Source organism: Rattus norvegicus, chromosome 1 (assembly GCF_036323735.1).
Source record: "Rattus norvegicus strain BN/NHsdMcwi chromosome 1, GRCr8, whole genome shotgun sequence".
In the NCBI taxonomy this organism is placed as follows: domain Eukaryota; kingdom Metazoa; phylum Chordata; class Mammalia; order Rodentia; family Muridae; genus Rattus; species Rattus norvegicus.
In genome coordinates this window covers 12594087-12617385 of record NC_086019.1, presented here as the reverse complement: position 1 = coordinate 12617385, position 23299 = coordinate 12594087, and the positions used below count along the sequence as shown (strand labels likewise).

Below are 23299 nucleotides of genomic sequence, written 5' to 3'. Positions count from 1 at the left end.
GAATTGTTGGTTCTGAAAGAATGAGATACCCAGAAGAAGCTCTGCCAGGGAGGCAGCTTCCAAAATGGCTTCCAAAAGGATATTTTTTTTTATTTCACAGTTTTATTTTATTTGGTTCCTATAACAGAATGTTACTCATGTCAAGCTAGTGACCTTACAATAGACCATTCCAGTATCATCACGTGAATGTGGGAAGAGACATACACCATCCACAATATCCAGTATGCCATGTATACAGATTTAATTAGCTTACTTCTAACCAAAGCCAAAAGTTCAAATGAAGATAATTATTTTCACTTATCCTACATTATATTGAGACTGTGACAAAGTGTGATATACTGTATAATATTCTTAAAAAATGTATTTTTCTTTGATAGTTCTCGCATACTTCTATTAGGAATAATAACTACTTTTGAAAATCATAACACTTAGGAGTGAAAGTTTCCACAGGAGAATTATAAGGATTGAATTATATAAATACAGTTGATCTTGTGACATTTAAGCATATAAATGAGAATCAGGACACAGTTTTCTGTGTATTTGCTACTTCTGAGTTTATGATAAATATAGTCTTCCATATATATGTAAATTTTATTGCTTTTATTTTGTTAGAGAATATTAGCAACCCATCTCTGATATCAGCAAACTTATTGATTTTGGTGCCGCTGCCTTATTGTAAGACATTGTACCGAATATCTTTAATAAAAACAATTTCAATGTGTTCTTTTGGAATTTTCATATAAGTTCACTGTCAGAACTAATGGCCTTTTAAACAACTTTTCTCTTTATCATTCTTTTTTCTGCTATGTTCTGGATATCCATAGCAAAGCTCTAACAACATTAAAAATAATATCGAGGGGTTTGGAGAGTTGGCTCAGTATGTAATGGTATTTGCCACCAAGACTGAGAACCAGAGTCTGATCCCTGGATGACAGGAAGGGAGTGAATCAATTATCTCTCCGTGTGAATATGTCACACATAGACAGACAAATGCCCCAAATAAATACATTTAACAAATGTTTAAAAGAGATATCCACCTATGGTTGGTAATAACGAAAGTGTATCATGTTCTTATTTGAAACTCAAGTTGCTTTATTTTTATGTTATTTTATTCTTGTTTTCTGATGCATAACTTTAAACATGGGGACTTGAAAATGTTTGTTAAATGCTGTAAAACTGACCATATCTACAGCATCAATTTTAATTAAAATTAAAATTATTTGCTGTAAGTGTTCCTTTAAGTATATTTGAGCTGTAGTCTATGTTGTAACTTGTCCAAGCTTGATGAAAAATCATTTCATTTAATTAATTGGCATAGTGAGTTATTTCTATAATGTGTAGGTTATATTAAATTTATTGACAAGAAATTTAAGCATTTGCTTTATATTGGATGATCTTGGTTGTAAGTGATTGATTATAATGCTTTGCCGTATTTCGGCTTCCAAAATCACATAGGAATCTACTTGAACAAATGCTGAGGATCCCTGTCCCTAACTTGGTTTTGATAGATTAGTAAGGAGCCAGGAGCCAACGGTTAGGCAGAGGGAATAAGGGGGACTTTTAGGATTCCTGGGCAAGGGAGGCAGAGGAGGAGAAAGGACAACAGAAGGGGAAGCAGAGAGATCAAACTTAAAGGCCTACAGATTTGTAAGAATCCACAAAAAAAGGCCTCTGGTGCCACTCCTCCAATCAGGTCTAAGAGAACAGAGATAAAGTAGGGATTTAGCACCTATTAATTCAGAAATATTGGTGGGGAATGAATGATAGTCTCAGGGAGGTTTGAAAGTGCCCAGCCATTGTGCTAGTGAAGGCTATTAAATATAAGCATTGCATGTGCTTTTTTTTTCATTTGTGAATCCAGAGATCTTGGGCAGGTGCAGAGCCAAGGGGTCACCTACTGGGGGGCTCAGAGAAGGTTAACAATTCAGCACTACACTTATATATCTTGTGTTTAATCAGGACAATAATTGCTACTCATGTTTCTTTGTGCTTGTTATTTTTATATATTACACATTAAATTTTATACTATTATTTCATTATTTCCTTGGTTCTTGGTTCCCTATCTGATTATTTCAAACATTAAAAAAGAAAAAAGGCTAGCCCACTGACAGATGTGAGGTTAGTGAAGTTTTGTTTTTTGTTTTCTTTTTTGTTGTTGTTGTTTTTGTTTTGGTTTTGTTTTCTGTTTTTGTTTTTTTTTTTGTTTTTTTGCCAATCTGTAGGTTGCCAATTTGCCCTATTGCCTATGTCCTTTGCCTTATAGAAGCTTTCCAGTTTCAAGAATTCCCATTTATCAATTCTTTATCTTAGAGCCTGAATTATTGAAGTTCTGTTTAGGAATTTTCCCCAATACCAATGAGTTCAAGGCTCTTTCATTTTTCTTTCTTTTTTAAAAATATTTTTTATTTCATTTTATATTTTATTAGATATATTTCGTTACTTACACTTCAAATATTATTATTCCCTTTCCCAGTTTCCTGTCCATAAGCCACCATCCCCTCACCCTTCCCCCATACAGGTGTTCCCCCCACCCCCTTATGCACTCACCTCCACCCCCCGACATTCCCCTGCACTGGGGGTCCAACCTTGGCAGGACCAAGGACTTCCCCTTGCACTGGTGCCCCCACAAGGATATTCACTGCTACATAGGCAATTGGAGCCCTGGGTCAGTCCATGTATAGTCTTTCAGTAGTGGTTTAGTCCCTGGAAGCTCTGGTTGGTTGGCATTGTTGTTCTTATGGGGTTGCAAGCTCCTTCAACTCTTTCAATCAATTCTCTAATTCCCCCCAAGGGGGTCCTGTTCTCAGTTCAGTGGTTTGCTGCTAGCATTGACTTCTGTATTGGACATGCTCTGGATGGGTCTCTCAGGAGAGATCTATATCCTGTCCCTTTCAGCATGCACTTTTTAGCTTCATCGATTTTATCTAGTTTTGGTGGCTGTATATATATGGTCCACATGGGCCACATGTGGGGCAGGCTCTGAATGCCCATTCCTTCAGTTGCTGCTCTAAACTTTGCTTCCATATCCCCTCCTATGGATATTTTTTCACCTTTTAAAAAGGAGTGGGAGCATTCGCATTTTGGTCATCCTTCTTGAGCTTCCTGTGGTCTGTGGATTGCATCTTGGGTAATTCAAACATTTGGGCTAATATCCACTTATCGATGAGTGCATACCAAGTGTGTTTTTCTGTGATTGGGTTACCTCACTCAGGATGATATTTTCTAGTTCATTCCATTAGCCTATGAATTTCAAGAAGTCATTGTTTTTGATAGCTGAGTAGTACTCCATTGTATAGATGTACCACATTTTCTGTATCCATTCCACTGTTCAAGGACATCTGGGTTCTTTCCAGCTATTATAAATTGGAAATATTATGTTATGAATATAATGGAGCATGTGTCCTTGTATGTTGAAACACCTTTTGGGCATATGCCCAAGAGAGGTATAGCTTGGTCCTCAGGTAATAGTATGTCTAATTTTTTGAGGAACCTCCAGACTGATTTCCAAAGTGGTTATAGCAGTTTGCAATCCCACCAACAATGGAGGAGTGTTCCTCTTTCTTCACATCCATGCCAGCATCTGCTGTCACCTGAGATTTTTATCTTAGCCATTCTGACTGGTGTAAGGTGAATCTCAGGGTGGTTTCATTTGCATTGCCCTGATGGCTAAGGATGTTGAACATTTCTTTAGGTACTTTTTGGCCATTCGATATTCCTCAGCTGAGAATGTTTTGTTTAGCTCTGTACTCTATTTTTAATAGGGTTATTTGTCTCTCTGGAGTCTAAGTTCTTGAGTTCTTTGTATATTTTGGATATTAGCCCTCTATCAGATGTAGGATTGGTAACAATCTTTCCCCAATCTCTTGGTTGCCGTTTTGTCCTAATGACAGTGTCTTTTGCCTTACAGAAGTTTTGCAGTTTTATGAGGCCCCATTTGTTGATTCTTGATCTTAGAGCATATGCCATTGGCATTTTATTCAGGAAAATTTCTTCTGTTAGATTCAGTGTATCTGGTTTTAGGATGAGATCCTTCATTCACTTGGACTTGAGCTCTTGTGTAAGGAGACAAATATGGGTCTATTATCATTTTCCTACTTACAGAGAGCCAGTTAGACCAGCACCATTTATTGAAGATGCTTTCTTTTTTCCATTGTATATTTTTGGCGTCTTTCTTTAAAACCAAGTGTCTGTAAGTGTGTGGCTTTATTTTTTGGCCTTCAATTCTATTCCATCGATCAACCTGCCTGTCTCTGTACCTCTACCATGCAGTTTTTCATCACTGTTGCTCTGTATTAGAGTTTGATGTCAAGGCGTGTGATTCAACTAGAAGTTCTTTCATTCCTAAGAAGTGGTTTTGCTATTCTGGGTCTTCTGCTTTTCCAGTTGAATTTGAGAATTGCTCTTTCTGTCTTTGAAAAAATGTGTTGGGATTTTGATGGGAATTGTGTTAAAGAACTCAAGAAGCTAAGCACCAAGAAACCAAAGAGCTCAATCAAAAAAAATGGGGTGTAGAACTAAACAGAATTCACAACAGAGGAATCTCAAATGACTGAGAAGCAGTTAAAGAAATGTTCAAAGTCTTTATTGATCAAGGAAATGCAAATCAAAGCAACCCTGAGATTCTACCTCACACCAATAAGAATGGCTAAAATCAAAGCCTCATCTAATAGCACATGCTGGTGAAGATGTGGAGAAAGAGGAACACTTCTCCATTGCTGTCTCAAACCCACTTGAGAGAGAGAAGAAAGCAATCACAGGAGGAAGGAGGGAGGGACCTAACCCTCAAGAGACTTTAGGCCCCAGGAAATGGGAAGGTCTAGTGGGGTGGAGATAGACAGAGTGGGGGTATCCTCTTGTAGATGTGGTAGAGGGGAAGGTATGAGATTTGGAAAAGAGGGTGGACCAGGAGGGGGATAAAGTTTGGACTGTAAAACAAACTTAAAGAATAATAAAAAAAAGGCTAGCTAAATCACTCTCTGAGTGTGATTATCAATTTGGACAGTGGACTAAACTTATGAAACATAAACCATCTTCAATTAAATGCTTTTCTTTATAAAACAATGTTTTTCCTAATTTCTCTGCCATTGATTCTCTGCCATTTCTACATTCTTTAAAAAACAACTATTTACTTACTGTACTGTCTACTTTACTGGAGATTTTACATAAAGTTTTCAAGGATACAGTTAATTTTATTTTGGGGAATTATTTTCCTTCATTATGCTGACAGACTTTTCCTGACTTGTCAGTCTGTGTGGTTTGATTATGAAAGTTCCTTTTGAAGAGAGGTCATATTACAATTATAATGTTATCACAATATAAATGAAGCAATGTCCTAAAGCATGTGATGCTTTGATTAAGGTGTTACTTTTCATTATAAATTCATTATTAAGCTTTCATATTCTCAAGTGACTGTCAATAGTTTCTTATCAAAGTGGTCATACATTAGTAAGAATAATCTGTCCACACAAATTACCAAGATCTATTTTATATATATATAAAACTATTTTACCACTGTATGAAGTTTGGCTAATTTTCCCTGAGGCAATATATCAAGGTACCTTATGGTTGTAGATTTTCCGTAGTATATCCAGAGATGCTCTGTATCCTTCTGTTTTTGCTCAGAACCCAGCCACCTCATTTCTTATCACGTGATTCCCTCCATCATCTTCATAATCCTTACTCTCACTCAAGTCCTCAAATGGTGTCACTAACTTTCTTCTACCCACTTTCCCAGATTGAAGGAGCTCTACTCATTACATCATTTCCCTTAGATATTCCAAATTAATCAAGTTCTTAGTCTAGTAGCTCCCACAATGTCCCTCTGCCTAGACAGCAACACCTTCAGAAGGTTAGAATGGGTGGAGAGTCCTGAAAATCCCTGATTGGCCAGAACTTCTGCATTGTATGTGCTCATTTTTCTTTTGTCTTTATTATCTTTAGATTCAAATTAAATTGTACATCTCATAAATGAAATAAATGTACATGAATTTGGTTCTTATCTCTGTTTTATTTTATTTAATCTTTGTCAGTTTTATCTTTTAATTGGCTTCTAAGCATGTTCCAAACAGTTGCTTAGTTTGCCATGGCTGGCCAGGAATCCATCTACATAAATTATTGCATTTGGACACAATTTGTATTAAATTATAAATATTCCCTATGTTAACACAGATTGTGTTGACAGAATTTGTTTGCTTGAGTTGACCATCAGTTTAATCAAACTAATTACTTTATTAGCTCAGTAAACAGGTTTATATTTGGAAAATATTTTATGATGCCATTTAACTTAAAGTAAAAAACTATTCAGGGCATTGGAGTGTAAGAAAATAACGTTTAAATAATTGTGTGTATTCTTTAGAAAAATTGTTCTATCACTTCTTTTATGAGTTTCATTTACTTTGGTAGTTTACCATAAACTATTAAAACAAAACAAATCTATACAAGTAATTTCTCTTCCTTCCTTCCAATCTGCCTGCCTGCCTGCCTGCCTGTCTGTCTGTCTTTCTGTCTGTCTTTCCTTTGAAGGTTATTTGTTATTATAATTCTTTTAAAAATTATGGTATGTTTCAATGATGACATAATAGTATTGATGAATCTATGGTTTTTATTTTTCACTTGTTCATTTGTTTAGTAAAACAGCATTTTCCGGTAAGTAATGGTTACATACACTTGACATCTCAGCACTCAGTAAGTTGAAGAAAGAAGAATACAAGTTTGATTCTAGCCTGGGTTTGGCAATGAGACTGTGCTTCAAAAATGAAAGGAAAAGAGAGAATGTTTACTATTATTCTCATAATCTCTGAGGAAAAAGGATCTACAATTGAATATTAAATATATATGCCAATCGAGTTATAAGCATTCTCTCATTATCAGGTCCCATTCATATTTTATTATTATATATTTTATTTCTGAAAGTAAATGGTTCATTATTATAACATTTTTAAAGTAATTTATTTTTATTTGAATATTTTTATCAGGGGTTGGGGATTTAGCTCAGTGGTAGAGCGCTTGCCCAGCAAGCGCAAGGCCCTGGGTTCAGTCCCCAGCTCCGAAAAAAAGAAAAAGAAAAAAAAAAGAATATTTTTATCAGTTCTTTGAGAGTTTCCTACATGTACACAATATATTTTGATCATTTCTACCTTCTCTTTTCTAATTCTGACAAGATTCAATCCGTCTGTTCCAAATTCAGGTTCCTTTTATTTTTCTCTACTTTGGTCATCTAATCTGTGCTGCACATAAATGCATGGCTTTTGGTCCTGCCGCTGGAATTTGGATAACAGACTAAGGGATATACCTTTAATGAAAATGTACTGTTCTTTTCCCATAAGCCATCAACCTTTAATAACTCCTCAGGTAGGGGTTATGGCTCAGGAGTTCCTCTTCTCAATATTTGAATATTGTCTGGATTGATCTTTGGAAATTCTTGTAACATAGTGGATGGGCATGAAAATATAAATTATACATGATAGATACCCAGATAGTGTATAGATAAGAGGTAATAAATATAGATATTTAGAGGAATCCTAATTTAAAATATGTGAAACTTAAGTCTGTATTCTGTAACACACTGTAAAAGGAATAATGATCTGTCAAATATCTGCTAGCAGCATTTCACAAATTTTAATACTGATTTATGCAAAGTATTTTCAATTCTTAAAATCTTGCATTTTAGCTGTTTAGTCTCTTTTTACGCTAAGTGGAAGAAACAGACATATAGGGTTATGTTCTGTGTGATTCCACATATATAATTATAGACTACATGAATACATAAAGAGCTAAAATTGTTATGGAATAGTGGCTGAATAGAAGAGGGATGCAAAGAAACTGATCAATGATGCTGGGACTCCACATTGCAAGTAAGAGTTCTGCATCACTTTTGCATGTTTAAAGCACCAGGTACCATCATGCACTGAAGATATTATGATAAAGATGTTTTCTGTAATTTGATTTAAAGAAAAAATGGGGAATTTGTAGGAGGCTTGGGGAACTTAAAATTCTACTTCTAATTCTCAGAAATGACAGGATCTTCAAAGACTAGTAATACATATGTATAACTTTTCAGTGCTGATACTAATATATTTTTAAAGTAGTAATAAAAGCAATATGTGGATCAGGAAGTATGGCTCAGTGGATAAGGTACTTTCCTCAGAAGCATAAGAACTTAAGTTTGGAGCTCTAGCACCCACATAAAAGCCAAGCTTTGTGGCAGACACCTTTAACCTCAGTGTTGGGTATAAGGTAGGTACTAGAGTATCCTCCAGAAACCCTGGCTTGTGTGTACCAATATATGATGACACAGAAGTTTAATTTCTGGCCTTCACAGGAGTAACCACTATTGAGTAGGAAGTGCCTGCACTTCACATGTAACACACACACACAGACACACAGACACACAGACACACAGACACACATACACACACATACACACACATACACACATACACACATACACACACATACACACACATACACACATACACACATACATACACACACATACACACATACATACACACACATACACACACAATCACACACATACACACACATATACACACACACATGCAACACATCTTCTTTAAGATTATACATGGTGTATTTTGATTATGAAAAGATTAGCAGGTAAAAAAAGTGTAGTAATCTGAACCACTTACCAATGTTAAGATGATAAATTTGTTTGGAATCATTAGAGCTTTGAACACAGGCTTTTAATTCCTAGGGTTAGATTGATTTAAAATTATCAGAATTGGATAGATGATATCGTGATAACTATATTCTCAATTTATTATCTCCACTTAATGGTGACTTTGGCAACTTGAAGTCCAGAGAGTTGGTTATAGGGATAGACTCATTATGTGAGAAGCCAGTGGCATGCAATAATACACTTATCATCCCCAAGTCCTTGAGGAAGATAATTGTAGTAATGTAAATCCTGTAGTCTTGGCATAGAAGCTAGATCAGGCAGCCGGTTTGCTGACCATGGGTATTCTATTACGCACACAGTTATCATTGCTAGTGCTATTTAATAATACATAATATAATAATAAAGTTATTGTTCATTTTAAATCTGGGTTGTTTGTGGATATAGTTTTGATAGAATATTAGCTCATATGAAGTAACTAGAGATTGCATGTAATGGTGAATGACTTTGATTCAAATTCTGAATGGCCAGACCTCATATGGAGAGACGATTGACTGACCCTGGTTATTACAGAGAAGGCTATGAGAGACCTGACCAGTCCATCCTTTCACTGTCCATTCAAGTACAATTCTAGCTCCTCTGGACAAGGCCTAGCCCAGAGAGCCAAACACATAGTTTGGATCAGTTCAAATAGTCAAGCAAACTTCGTGAGGTAAAAATTGACTTCGCCATAGTTTTATGTTTCAGATCGTCTTCCTACTAAGAGGGAAACCTATAAAGCTCTAACTTTATAGCTCACTTAACCATTGCATTTCAAATTTTCTAATAAATAATATATAATTGCAATGCTATGTACCATGTATGTATTAGATTAACATAATGTGTTATATTAATAAGTTATATATTTATATTATAGTATATTATATTAGCAATAATAAAATAATTGTACATTTAAAGATAAATTATTGTAGTAATATAATAATGTTAATATATATAATTATATAGTATAGTTAAAAATAATCTACAGAGTTTTTCAGAGCAACTGCCACCCTTAAACTCATGTTTTATGGTCAAAGTTACTGAAATTAGTAATAGAATGCAGAGGAGATGTGGAATTAATGAAGGTAATGAGCATGAGGTTCTAACCCAGTGGGAACTCATCTTATCCTTGTATACGATGAGTCCAGGAATGCATGAGCACACACATGTGAGACTATGTGAAGACAACGGAAGGTGATGGCCATCAGCAAACTAAGAACAGAAATTTTGTGAGAGACTAAGCCTTCTACACCTTAAACGTAAACGTCATACCTTACTATTCATTTGCTCTATCTACTGAGTCTTTACATTTTTGTTTTTTATTTTGTTTGCCATTGAAAACTAACAGAGTTCAGATTATTTGGCGGAATTATTTTCATACCGGTGCTTGTTTTTATTCATATTATATGCACCAAGCTAAATAACAGGGTGACTTCTATTAAACTCCATTCTGTACAAATATGAAAACTTCATAGTGAAATTCTCGTATTGAATTTACTGCTGAACTTTAACTCTCCTTAAAGAAATGGGAGCCAGTATCTCCTTTTATATGTAAAAATCCAACAGTAGCATATTTATAACATTTTACAGAACAAGACAGTAAACATTGCTTTATTTCCCTTTTATAACGTTTTTTAAAAATTTGCATACGTGAGTACTGCATTTACATTGATTCTGCCCTTCCCTATTTCGATTCTAACTTCTCCATTTTTTTTTTGTATCATAACAGCTCAAAGTTATGGCTCCTACAATTACAAATACAGTATATATACAAGTCCCTCACTTTCTCTGTCTCTCTCTCACACCAAAACATACACACACACACACACACACACACACACACACACACACACACATACACACACACACAAGTACATTATTTAGTATTGCTTCTAATTACAAGTGTTTAGAGTTTACAATTCAGGATATCAATGAACACATTCTTGAAAAAGATGATTCTTTTTTTTTTTTTTCCGGAGCTGGGGACCGAACCCAGGGTCTTGCACTTGCTAGGCAAGCGCTCTACCACTGAGCTAAATCCCCAACCCCATGAAAAAGATGATTCTTGATTCTTCAACTCTTAACAATCACTGTTATTTACCACCTTCATCTAGGGGTAGAACCATGTATAATTTTTTCTAACCACACTGGGCATGACCTTTCCCCAACACATCTTTAGGTGATCACATTGCTGAGATTTTGTGATTACAAAATCTTCATTTTTAAATTCTGTTCATGTCCATGTGTTTGCGTTCACAAAGGCAGAGATAACTGTGTGATCCAGAATCCTCAGACTCCTGGTGCTGGAATTACTGGTGGTTGTGACCTTTCTAACAAAGGCACTGATGATTGAACTTGAGTCCTCTTTAAGGGTAATATAAGGTCTTAGCTTCTGGATCATCATGACACCTTCCGTATGTGATTATTGTTTTTATTATTCTTATGCAAATGTGACATTCGTTTTGAATGCTATTTTCATAACTAGCCAATCAAAATACAACTTAACATAGAGATTTGCATGCAAGTGCATCTTTTTGATGATGATGAATGTTTCTTTACAACACAAGATAACCAAGTATGACTTGATGTGAGTGTGCTGTGCTGAGCATGGCATTAGTATATATCATCAACCTCCAAAATGTACAGCAAATATTCAAGGAAAATTTGGCGTTTTACACAATAAATTGAAAGTCAAGACACAATCACACATGTACACAAGAGTAAACATGCAAGCATGCACCCACATGTGCACATAAATGTGACTAGCGGATTAAGTATGAGATGCAAAACTGAGTGAGAATGTGCAAAGGAAGATGGTCAGTATGAAACCTCAGAGAATAGGTACTCTGTAATCCTTTGCTTTCTTGTTGTAGTCTACTTCATTTTAGCCTTTTTGTTTTCATATCATACTGATATCACATTATATTTAGGTCTAGACCCATAATGTTTCATCATTTTGCTAATATTTGGGGTGAAATATTTATAACAGTCTCCTTAATTTAATGATTACTAGAAATTGGTTCCATTTAATTTCCAAAGGAGTTTATGCTACATGTAATACATGTTTCATGACTGGGTCAAATAGATTATTCTGTCTCCCTCATTTATAAATAGTATTTTTTTTTACTCTCTGTTGTCCCCTAATTTCATAGCTTTAGGGTTCTGTGAAACAAACAAACAAACAAACATCACTAAAGCAGATTGCTTATTTTTCAAAAACTTCAAGGGAAAGAACGTTTTGTTCTCTAAATCAAATATTTCTCAAAATGTATCAATGAATAATTAAAAGTAGTAAAAATGCAATTAATAATCTTTATTAATGATTTTGGAAAACACTGAATTGATTGCAAACTAAGTAATGAATGCGCCTGAAACTCTTGCATTCATCAATAACTAACCTTGTTGAAGCCACATACTAAATAATTTTGTGTTTCATGTGCATCATTAAGTATAATTTGGTTTTAATAAGTTCTAGCTTTATACAGTTAAGTGGTTCTGTTTTTAACTTGAAACTTGCTGGCTGCTTGGTAACAATATTTTAACAATTCTCTCAAAGAATCAATTCCAAATTTCTATGAAAAATTGAGATGCTATTTTAATGCACTCAAGTCAGGGAAACAGGTCCTCTAATTGTGCATCTTTGCCTTTCTCTCTCCAATCCTCCAAATCTTTTTTCCACGTCTCTTCTCCAGTTCTGTAGCAGGCCACTTGTTACAACCTTCCTCTTCCTCTCTGCCTTCTTATTCAACAGGTCACATAGACCTCTTCATACAACCTTCCTACCTTCTGCACATTGGTTTATCTGAACCTCTAACTCTAGAAGCCATTCTCTAAAAGCCAGCAGAGCAGGTCATCTAACTGAAAATTCTCACCCACTCCCTCCAAATCCAATCCCCTAGTCTCATTCTCAGCTCCACAGCATTCCACCAGCTGTAGCCTTTGCTCTCTTCCCTTCCACAAGTGGATCACAAAGATCTTCCCTCAAAAGTTTCTTTACCCAACTCACTGCTTTATCCAGCCCCTAATTCCAAAAGGTATTTTCTAGGAACTCACAGGTCTTTTTGGTCAGGGAAGCAGGTAGGCTACCCTTTGCTGCAGAGAATTATGTTTTTCTTCTTTCCTCCAAGTCCAAACTCCCAGATTCATCCCCTTCTCTATAGCTGACCATCTGCTGTGACCTCTTCCTCCTCTCTCACCCCATCTCCAAAATTACACTTAGATATTCCCCTCCAACTTAACTCCTCACTCCCCTGTCCTGAGTCTCTCAGACTTTCTCTGCAACTTCAAAATCAAGACTTTCAGAGAATAAGTAGGTAGTCTGCGAGGTAGGAAAACATCATATATTCACCCTCCCTCTTCTCCTCCACATAAAATCCACAAGTGCCATCCCAAGTTCTGCAGAAGAGTATCTGTTGTGGCCTCTCCTTACTCTATGCCCCATTCTGAGCATATTCTGCTATAATACACTGCTTTCCTTCTGTGACACTTTTCATCAACCCCCACCCCAATGACTCCTAGTACATCCCCATTCTTAGGGTCAGCTCTAAGTACCTAGAAAGAAATTTTATCTGGAATCAGAAGTAGCCACACATATCAGGAACTAAGAAGAACTTTCTCCTAGGCAATATATAGCTACCACACACTCCCAAGATCCACAGAGTGTGTCAGAAACCAAGGAACTAAATGCCCAAATAACAAAGACAAGAGCATGTATCCCTCCTCACCCAGATGTCTAGACAAGAGGAGAAAAACAAAACTAATATCAGACAGCACAATATGTCTCCCCAAGAGCCAAGCCACCCTACAAGAGCAGGGCCTATTGTAATGCAGCAGAAGCACAAGACAAAGGTTTTATATTTTCTTAATGAATATGATTAGAGGTCCTTAAAGAAAACTGAAAACACTAGCAGAGAATATAAGGAAATAATTTTAAAAGTTCTAGACCCAAAAGTGAAAGTAGAATCAATAAAGAAGCCCAAAACTAAGAAAACTATGGAAAGGAGAAATTTAGTAACTTTAACAGGAACTTGAGAGGCAAGCCAAAAGAATACAAGAGATCAAAGAGAGAAATCAGATGTTGAATACACAATAGAAGAAATAAATATCTCGGTCAAAAATATCTTAAAAGGAAAAAATACCTGCTATAAAACAGCCAGGAAATCCAGGACCTTATGAAAAGACCTGTCAGATTCTCCTGGGTCCCCTGCAATGTTTGACCCCTGCTGAGCCCTGCTGATGCCTGTGAAAGCCTTTTGTTCCTAATGAACAACACCCTGGCCTGGTAGCAACACATCTCCTGGTACACCTGGGTGAGGGTCCATTCTTCCTGTCTTTTGTTCTCAGTCTTTGTTCCTAGAACTTAGGGTGGTCTTCCTGGATTTCTCCCCAGTGAATTTGGGGCATGTGTTAGGTCTTTTGTTCCTGAAGCCTTAAGCTGGGTTTTCTCCCTGTGCTTCCTGGAATATTGCACCCAGTGAACTTGGGGTATATATTTGGTGAATAAAGCTACAGATTTGTCATTCTTAAGAAACGAATGACCCTAATATGTGTGTTTTTTAATCCCACAGGCCTATGCCTGGTTCTCGTTGCCATGTTGACAACTGGAGGTTCCACCAAAACCGGGAAAGAGAAGATTTCTTGACAGGATCGTCCCGGGACACAGGCCAACCGAGAAGGAGGGACATACTGGTAAGAAGGGCCAGAAAAGGCCTCAGTAATTTGGGCTAGCATGAATAAAACTTGAAAAAATAAAGGGACAAGGTAATGGTAAAGTGTTTTTGCCTATGTGTTCTTTTAGAGTGATGTTTTGAAAGACCCCCCCATGAGTCTTAACTCAGAGCTGCAACTGGCTTGAAGGAGCCCAGGTACGCCCAGATACCTAGGGCTGAGTCACTAACAGACCATAAAAGGAAAGGAATGCAGAACAGACCAGGAGTACCGGATCTGACTCACAGGCCACCTGGCAGGAAGGGATAAGCCCCCATCCCCCGACATTCAGGACGCCCCAAACCTGCCAATGTGTGTAGCTATACCTTATTACCTCATCATGTGAAATAGCCAATCATACGTGAACATGTCTATGTGCCTCGTTTGAATCCACCAATCCCCGTAACTATGCATCTGCTTCTGTACGCCCGCTTCTGCTTCCCCAAACCCTATAAAAGCCCCATGCTGGAGCTGCTGGGCGCGCAAGTCCTCCGAAGAGACTGTGTGCCCGCAGGTACCTGTGTTTTCCAATAAACCCTCTTGCTGATTGCATCCGAGTGGCCTCGGCTCGGTCATTGGGCGCTTGGGTCTCCTCCTGAGGGAAAGGTACTCTCTGGAGGTCTTTCAGTTTTAGTCTTTGGACCCTGACTAGAGATAGTTTACACCCTAGACATGCTCTCATGTCTGGGTTTGAGATACACAGTCCTCCTGGACTCTGCAGATACTTTGGAGAAAGAGAAGGAAAATGAGCTTAAGCTTTTTCAGAGCTCTCCTAGGGACAGAAGAAAGGCAGGAGACATCCTACCTCTTTGCTAGATCCTATTGGAGAAATGCTTATTTCTCATTCTGGGTTCCATAGGTAGGATATCTGGGTCCCTTTGGTGGGACACCATCTAGTTCTTTCCCTCTATGTTTATTGTTTGTCCTGAAAGAATAAAAAAATGCAGCTAAGAAGTCAGAAGTTTAAAAAAGCCCCAAATACCTCAAATTCCAGACCCTGCCCTCTACCTGTACTAGCTGACGATAAAGTTAGATTAAAATCTTAGAGAATAATCTTGAGAAACAGGAAGCTCCTCCCAGGAACTGATAGGCCATAAAGTTTAACAATCTTGAGAAACAGGAAGCTCCTGCTTGTGATTTTTCATTAGTATTCTCGACACTTTCCAATGACACCATCCCTGCCCCCTCAGATTGTGGTTTCTCCCTTTAAATACCCTTTCTCCCAGCCTTTCAGGGTCGAACTCCACTGCCCCTGCGTGGGATATGAGTCTCGACCCCAGTGCACTGGTTCCTATCAATAAACCTCATGTTTATTACAGCAAGGACGGTCTCACGTGAGTTCTTGGGGAGGGGTCGCATCATCCCGAGACTTGAGTAAGGATCTCCCCGCTCCGGGGGTCTTTCAGTCCTTGGTGCACCAAGCTGCCCATGTCTGTCAGTTTATGTCTGTGGTCTTTGTTTCTCGTTGCTTAAATGTTTTATGTTTCTTGTTCAAAAGAAAAAAAAATGGTAAAATTTTTATCTGCCAGTCTCTCACACCTTGATTTGGTTTTAAATCGTTTCAAAAAGGGGACAAATAAATAAAAAAAGAGTTTCAATCGGCCTTTGGAGCCCTGCACCTATAGCTAGCTAGGAGCCTAGCTTAGCTGGAGAAGTTCCCCAGGGCTGAGTGTCTGCCTGAGCTGATCTTAAAGGTGCCAACAGCTTCTCAGCTTCTGTGGAAAGGGAGCTGATGGCTGTTTCTCTTAGAAAAATCCCTGACTGTGATTATTGGACTTAGCAGGTGGCAAGGTGATTCTCTTAGAATTACAGCTAAAAAAAGTAAAGATGGTGTTTGGTCTAAATATTAAAGATATGTGTAGCCACTTCATTTTTGTTCCTGATTGGTTTTAAATGTATAAATATGCTCTACATGCCTTGGTTATGGACTATTGGCTTTTAAGTTATTGGGTATGGTTAAAAAATTGTAACGTTGGTAACAGAAAGTTGGCTTAAAACTGGGAATTTGGATGGAGTCATTCTAGACAATATGTGCCATGAGCCAACCCACGGAAACAAGTCTAAATTGGGAAAATACTTTTATGGAATTCTTATCCTAGAAACCAGACTTATAAAAGAATTTAGGGCAAAATCTCTTTGTTGAGGTATAGGAGGCAGCACCACTGTACATTCATATGCAGGAATTGGCAGTCAAACTTTAGAGCATGAGGGATAGACTTGGTGTGTTGTAGAGAGTGGATTTTGGAGACTAGATTGTTTGTTGGAGGTTGAGTTTTGCTTTCCAAAGTTGTGGTTGTGCTCTGGTGTTACAAGGAGAACTTAAAGATTGTGGTTAAAGATGTCCAATGTTACATTGGCTAACTCACACATCTTTGTAATTAAGAAAAAAATCATACAGGTAGAGATTGTTACAGGATTTACGAAGGGTTGATGAGGCTATGGAACTTGTGAGAGCATTACAGCCTGTTTGCTTACTCCAACTGCCATTTCAAGATAGATTTAGAGGCCAGCTCAGGCAACTGACTGAACAAAACCATAGACTCAGACCTAGCTCTTTAGAAATGGTAATGGAGTTTATAGCACACCCTCACAGAAAGAGGAAGACTCCCTTTGCTTACTCTCAATTCCCAGTCTCGCCCTTGCCAGTTCAGGGATTTCTAAGTAAGGCTGAATCAGGACAATATTTACAAGTCCTCAGTGTCTTCAATTTCTTCCTGTATCACATAATAGTGTTAATCCTTGAGAACTTATAAATAACATCTTAATGAATATAAAAGGGGGAGTTATATCCTTGTATGCCATACAACTGTTTAATAATGCTCTTTTTATTTTAAATTTTAAAAGTTGGATGCCAAGGAACTGTCTTAAGTGTTTACGGCACCCTACAACTAGGCACACTTCTGTCTAGGTGAAATGGAACGACCCACATATTGGCCAATGGCATGATCCTGTTTAGGTATTTAATATGGGGAAGAGGGCATGTTTGTGTTTTTCCTACAGGATGCTGCAGGAGTGTGCCAGCTGCCAAAGTGGCTGATGAGACATCCTGATCCTGGGAGCATGAAGATTCAGCTTTCATGGTTCGGATCCCTGGAGTCATTCCTGTGCCCTTGGATGAAGATGGAGGATTACCCCTTACCTTGTGTCATTATGGAGATTTTGGCATTGCTTCAGTCATTGTTACCACCACTGTGTGTCCTGTCCCACCTTGGCCTGCACTCTGACCCTCTGTGCACTGCCGCGTACTGGAGAAGATTGGACTCCAACAGTTACCCCTGCCCCTCCCCGTTCCCCTGGCAGCTATTGCTGCTGTGATGGGTGTTGCCATTTTGCAGTCTGTGGCTTTGCAAGATTGTCTTCTACATGAAGCTGCTGAGGACCAGGGAACTTTTTCCTGGTTGTCTGGATCTTAGGCATAGTTCCATAGTTCGGGAGAAGGTCGGCTGATCCTGAACTGTCTTGGGAAAGACTTTGACATCTTTGCTGCTATTGTAGCTGCCATTGCTGCTGTAGCCACTGTGTCTGCAGTGTTTGGAATTGCCCTCCCACAATCTGATGTTAAGGCAAGCACAGTGGGTAAACTTTCAGGAGTAGTTGCTGAAAATTGGGAATTGTAAATTTAAATAAAAAGGAACAGCTTGACAATGGCCCTCAGTGTTATGGCCCTCAGTGGTATGGCCCATGTGCTGCAGTAGTTGACTTTGTGCTTCTTATCACATGCACAAACAGCACTCCCAGTCCTGGGCAGCGACTAAGCAGGTGTAGCTCTCCTTGGTAGGAGACAATCCCTCTGCCCAAATTGGGCTCAGCCTTTACGAGAAGCAGTTAGCCAAATACTGGCAACTCTTTGGGACCAATCCTCAACAAAGACTGGAAATTCTGAGACTGGCAGAACTTTTCCAGACACAGAAAAGAGGTTGCCACCTCAAAGTGTCCTAAGACAGGTGCTGCTTAATAAAAAATAAAAAAGGGGGACTTTTCAGACCGTCCTGGGTCCGCTGCAGTCTTTGACCCCTGCTGAGCCCTGCTGTTGCATGTAGAAGCCTTTTGTTCCTAACAAAGGAACGCCCTGGCCTGGTAGCAACACACCTGGGCATACACCTGGTCAATGGTCCATTTGTTCCTGTCTTTTGTTCTCAGTCTTTGTTCCTGGGACTTAGGCTGGTCTTCCTGGATTTCTCCCCAGTAAATTTGGGGCACCTGGTGTTTGGTCTTTTGTTCCTGAACCCTTAAGCTTGGTTTTCCCACTGTGCTTCCTGAAATATACCACCCGGTGAACTTGGGGTATATATTTGGTGAATAAAGCTACAGATTTGGCATTCTTATGATACGAATGACCTGAATATGTGTGTTTTTTAATCCCACAGGCCTATGCCTGGTTCTTTTTGCCATGTCGGTGCGGGCACAGACAAAGACCAAGTCTAAAAATAATAGGAATAGAAAAAGAAGAAACTCAACTCAAAGGCACAGAGAATATGTTCAACTAAATCATAGAAGAATTTTTTTCTTTAAAAGAGATGTTTATCAATATAGAAGCATACACTCCATCAACTAGACTATACCAGAAAAAATCTCTTTGACATATATTAAGAACATTAAATACACAAAAGGAATGAGGAATATTATAAGCTGCAAGAGGGAAAAAAAAGCAAGTAACATATAATGCCAGAGTATTAAAATAACACTTAGCAATGGAGATTTTCAAAGAAAGAAGGGTGTGAGTAGAGTTCTACAAATTAAAATAGACCACAGGTGTCAGCCCAAACAATACCCAGGAAAGTGTTCAACAATAGTACATGGAGAAAATAAGAATTTTCATGATAAAACAAAATTTAAGCAATATAATTCTACATCATAACCACAAATGGCACTACAAAAAAAAAGTGCAACATAAAAACATTGTCCACAACCAAGAAGACACAAAAGTAAAGGTCCTAGAAAAAGAAATCTCTCTCTCTCTCTCTCTCTCTCTCTCTCTCTCTCTCTCTGTCTGTCTCTCTCTCTCTGTCTCTCTGTCTGTCTCTGTCTCTGTCTCTGTATCTGTCTCTCTCTCTCTCTCTCTCACACACACACACACACACACACACACACACACACACACACACAAGAAACACCATTACGACGAAAACTGACATCACATCAGATAAAAAAACATGGAAAAAGATATTCCAAGGAAACTGAGATAAGAAGCAAGGTAATGTAGGATTTTTAATTTTTTACTGGTTATTTTATCTATTTATGTTTCAAATGTTATCCCCCTTCCTGGTTCTTCTCCGCAAATCCCCTATCCCATTCTCCCTCTTCCCTGCTTCTAAGATGGTGGTTCCCCACTCACCCAACAATTCTTGCCTCTCTGCCCTAGCATTACGCTATGCTGGTTTATCTAGCTTTCACAGGAACAAAGGCCTCCCATCTCACCGATGCCAGATAAGGCCTTCCTCATCTACATATGCAGCTGGAGCCATGGGTCCCTACATGTGTACTCTTTTGTTAGAGGTTTAGGCCTTGGGAGCTATGAATGGGTCTGGTTGGTTGATATTTTTGTTCTTCCCATGGGGTTGCAAACCCCTTCAGCTCCTTCAGTCTTTCTCCTCACTCCTTATTTGGGGTCTCCGTGCTTAGTCTGATTGTTGGCTGCAAGCATCCACATCTGTATTGATCAGACTCTGGCAAAAGTTTTCAAGGAATAGCTATAGCAGGCTCCTGTCAGCAAGCACTTTTTGGCATCAGAAATAGTGTCTGGGTTTGGTGGCTGCATGTGGGATGGATCACCAGATGAGACAGTCTCTGGATGGCCTTCCCTTCAGTCTCTGTTCCATTCTTTGTCCTTATATTTCCTTTAGACAGGAGCAATTCTGGGTTAATACATTTGAGATGGGTAGGTGGCCCCATCTCTCAACCGGGGGCCATGCCTAACCTCTGGATCTGGTCTCTACAGGATCTCTCTTCCACTTTGTTGGATATTTCAGCTAATGTGTTTGCAGTTGGATTCTGGGAACCTTTTGAGTTCCTGGCTTCTGGGACATTCTGGTGTCTAGCCCCTGTTCCATATCCCCCAATGCTACACACCTCTGTTCAATTTCTTGACCCTCTATACATCCCCCTGTCTCTTCCACACCTGATCCTGCCCCTTTTTCCCTACTCCTCCATTCTCCCTCCCCAGTATCTTCCTCACTCTACCTCTCATGATTATTTTGTTTCCCCTTCCAAGTAGGACTGAAGCATCTACACTTTGTTCTTCCTTCTTCTTGAACTTCATATGGTCTGTGGATTGTATCATTAATGTGGTAAATATTAAAACTAAATTCCATATAACGCTGAATGATCTCTCTGCCATGGCTTGCCCCATCTGAGGTCATCCAGCTAGTTCCAATGCCAGTTTCATACAGAGAACATTTATCTCATGGCTCTCTTGCTGTGGATTCTGATAACATTCCCAGCAACCCAGTAAAATCAAAAATCAATAAACTTATAATTTATCAGGTTTATATAAGTAAATTTTCACTCCACAAAATGTCCTCACAATAAACTCAGAGCCAATTGATAATGATATAAACTGCCTACCTAGATAAGTGTCCTGTAAAAATCCATCCCTTATGAAATACCCTTTTACCTGTGGCCATTTAAAGCCACACAGATCTGGGTCTTATTACTCTGTGTCCTTGTTAGTTCTTTTCCTTCTCCTCCATGTCTTCTCTCTCCAAAACTCTGTGCCTGGCTTACTTTTTCACTGCCCAATCACAGTCTTTGCCTTGTATTGTGTCTGCCCTCACCTGCATATAGATATCAATCCATATATCATGAGTATCCCAAGCTTCTTTTTGGATAATATTCACTTTTGTGCTAATATCAGTGAGTATATATCATGTCTATTCTTTTGTGACTGGGTTTCCTCACTCGGGATGATATTTTCTAGTTTCATCCATTTACCTGAAATTTCATCAAGTCCTTATTTTTAATTGCTCAATAGTATTCCACTGTGTAGATGTACCACATTTTCTGTATCCATTCCTCTATTGAAGGACATCTAGGTTCTTTCCAGCTTATCATTATAAATAAGGGTGCTGTGAACATAGTGGAACATGTGTTGTTATATGTTGGAGCATCATTTGGGTATACGCTCAGGAGTGGTATAGCTTGGTCCTCATGTAATAGTATGTCCAGTTTTTTGAGGAACTGCCAGAATGATCTCCAGAATGTTTGTACCAGCTTGCAATCCCACCAGCAATAGAGGAGTGTTACTCTTTCTTCACATCCATGCCAGCATCTACTGTCACCTGAGTTTTTGAGCTTAGCTATTCTAAGTAGTGATAGATGGAATCTCAGGGTCATTTTGATTTGTATTTCCCTGACAACTAAGGATGTTGAACGTATTTTTAGGTGCTTGCCGGCCATATTACTTAGTTGAGAATTCTTTGTTTAGCTCTGTACACCATTGCTAATAGGGTTATTTGGTTTTCTGGAGTCTAACTTTTTGGGTCCTTTGTATATATTGGATATTAGCCCTCTATCAGATGCAGAATTGTTAAAGATCTTTTCTGTATCTATAAGTTGCTGTTTTGTCCTAGTGATACTATCCTTTGCCTGACAGAAGCTTTTCAATTTTATGAAATCCTGTTTGTCTCTAGTTGATATTAGAGCATGAGCCACTGGTGTTTTGTTCAGAAAATTTTCTGTGCAGATGTGTTTGAGGCTCTTCCCACTTTCTCTTCTATTAGAGTCAATGTATTTGGTTTTATGTAAAGGCCCTTGACCCACTTCGGTTATCCTTTTTAATATCTTACAAAATAGATTTCAAACCTAATCTAATCAGAAGAGAAAAAGAAAAACACTACATTCCCATCAAGGAAAAAAAACATAAAAAAGACATTTTGCTTCTTGACATCTGTACACCATACACAAAGGATCCCAGGTTCATAAAGGAAACACTACAAAAACCTCAACTCCATATGACCCTCACATATTGATTGCGGAAATATCTTTTATTGAAAATATATTCTCTTCTCATACAATATAGCCCAATTTTAGTTTACTCTTACTTTACTCCTTTCAGTTCTTTCTCAACACCATTCCCCTCATAATTTACTGCTGTTCTGTCTTTCATTAGAAAAGAAAAAATAAAGTATAATAAGGTGAGGCAAATTTTAAATATCCATTATCACAATTAGACAAGATATTCATACAAAAAAACAAAAAATTATGAAACTAGTCTTATAAACCAAATGGACATAAGAGATATTTATAGAATATTACATCCAAATATAAAAAATCATATTTTCTACAATGCACCAAATGGGGGTTTCTTTGCAGATGATATGATTGCATATTAAAGTGACCCCAAAAGTTCCACTAGAGAACTACTAAACCTGATAAACACCTTCAGCAAAGTGGCTGGGTATAAAATTAACTCAAATAAATGAGTAACCTTCCTCTACACAAAAGAGAAACAAGCAGAGAAAGAAATTAGGGAAACGACACTCTTCATAATAATCCCAAATGTTATAAAATATCTCGGTGTGACTTTAACCAAGCAAGTGAAAAATCTGTATGACAAGAACTTCAAGCCTTTGAAAAAAAGAAATTGAAAATCTCAGAAGATGGAAAGATCTCCCATGCTCATGGATTGGCAGGATTAATATAGTAAAAATGGCCATTTTACCAAAAGCAATCTACAGATTCAATGCAATCTCCATCAAAATTCCAACCCAATTCTTCATAGAGCTAGACAGAACAATTTGCAAATTCATCTGGAATAACAAAAAACCAGAATACCCAAAACTATCCTCAATAATAAAAGGATTTCCGGGGAAATAACTATCCCTGAACTCAAGCAGTATTACAGAGCAATAGCGATAAAAAACTGTATGGTGTTGGTACAGAGACAGGTAGCTAGACCAGTGGAATAGAATTGAAGAC

General features: G+C 38.0%; 1 long non-coding RNA gene across 2 annotated transcripts in view; it reads left to right on the top strand.

Annotated features, from left to right (window-relative positions):
- Positions 1-15705, top strand: part of LOC102552459 (uncharacterized) — a 63798-nt gene extending 48093 nt beyond the window's left edge. For both annotated transcript variants that reach the window (XR_349822.5, XR_005497227.2), the window contains 2 exons: positions 14245-14365; positions 14475-15705. This is a non-coding gene — a long non-coding RNA (uncharacterized LOC102552459). The remainder of the gene's footprint in view (positions 1-14244; positions 14366-14474) is intronic.
- Positions 15706-23299: the final 7594 nt, after the last annotated feature.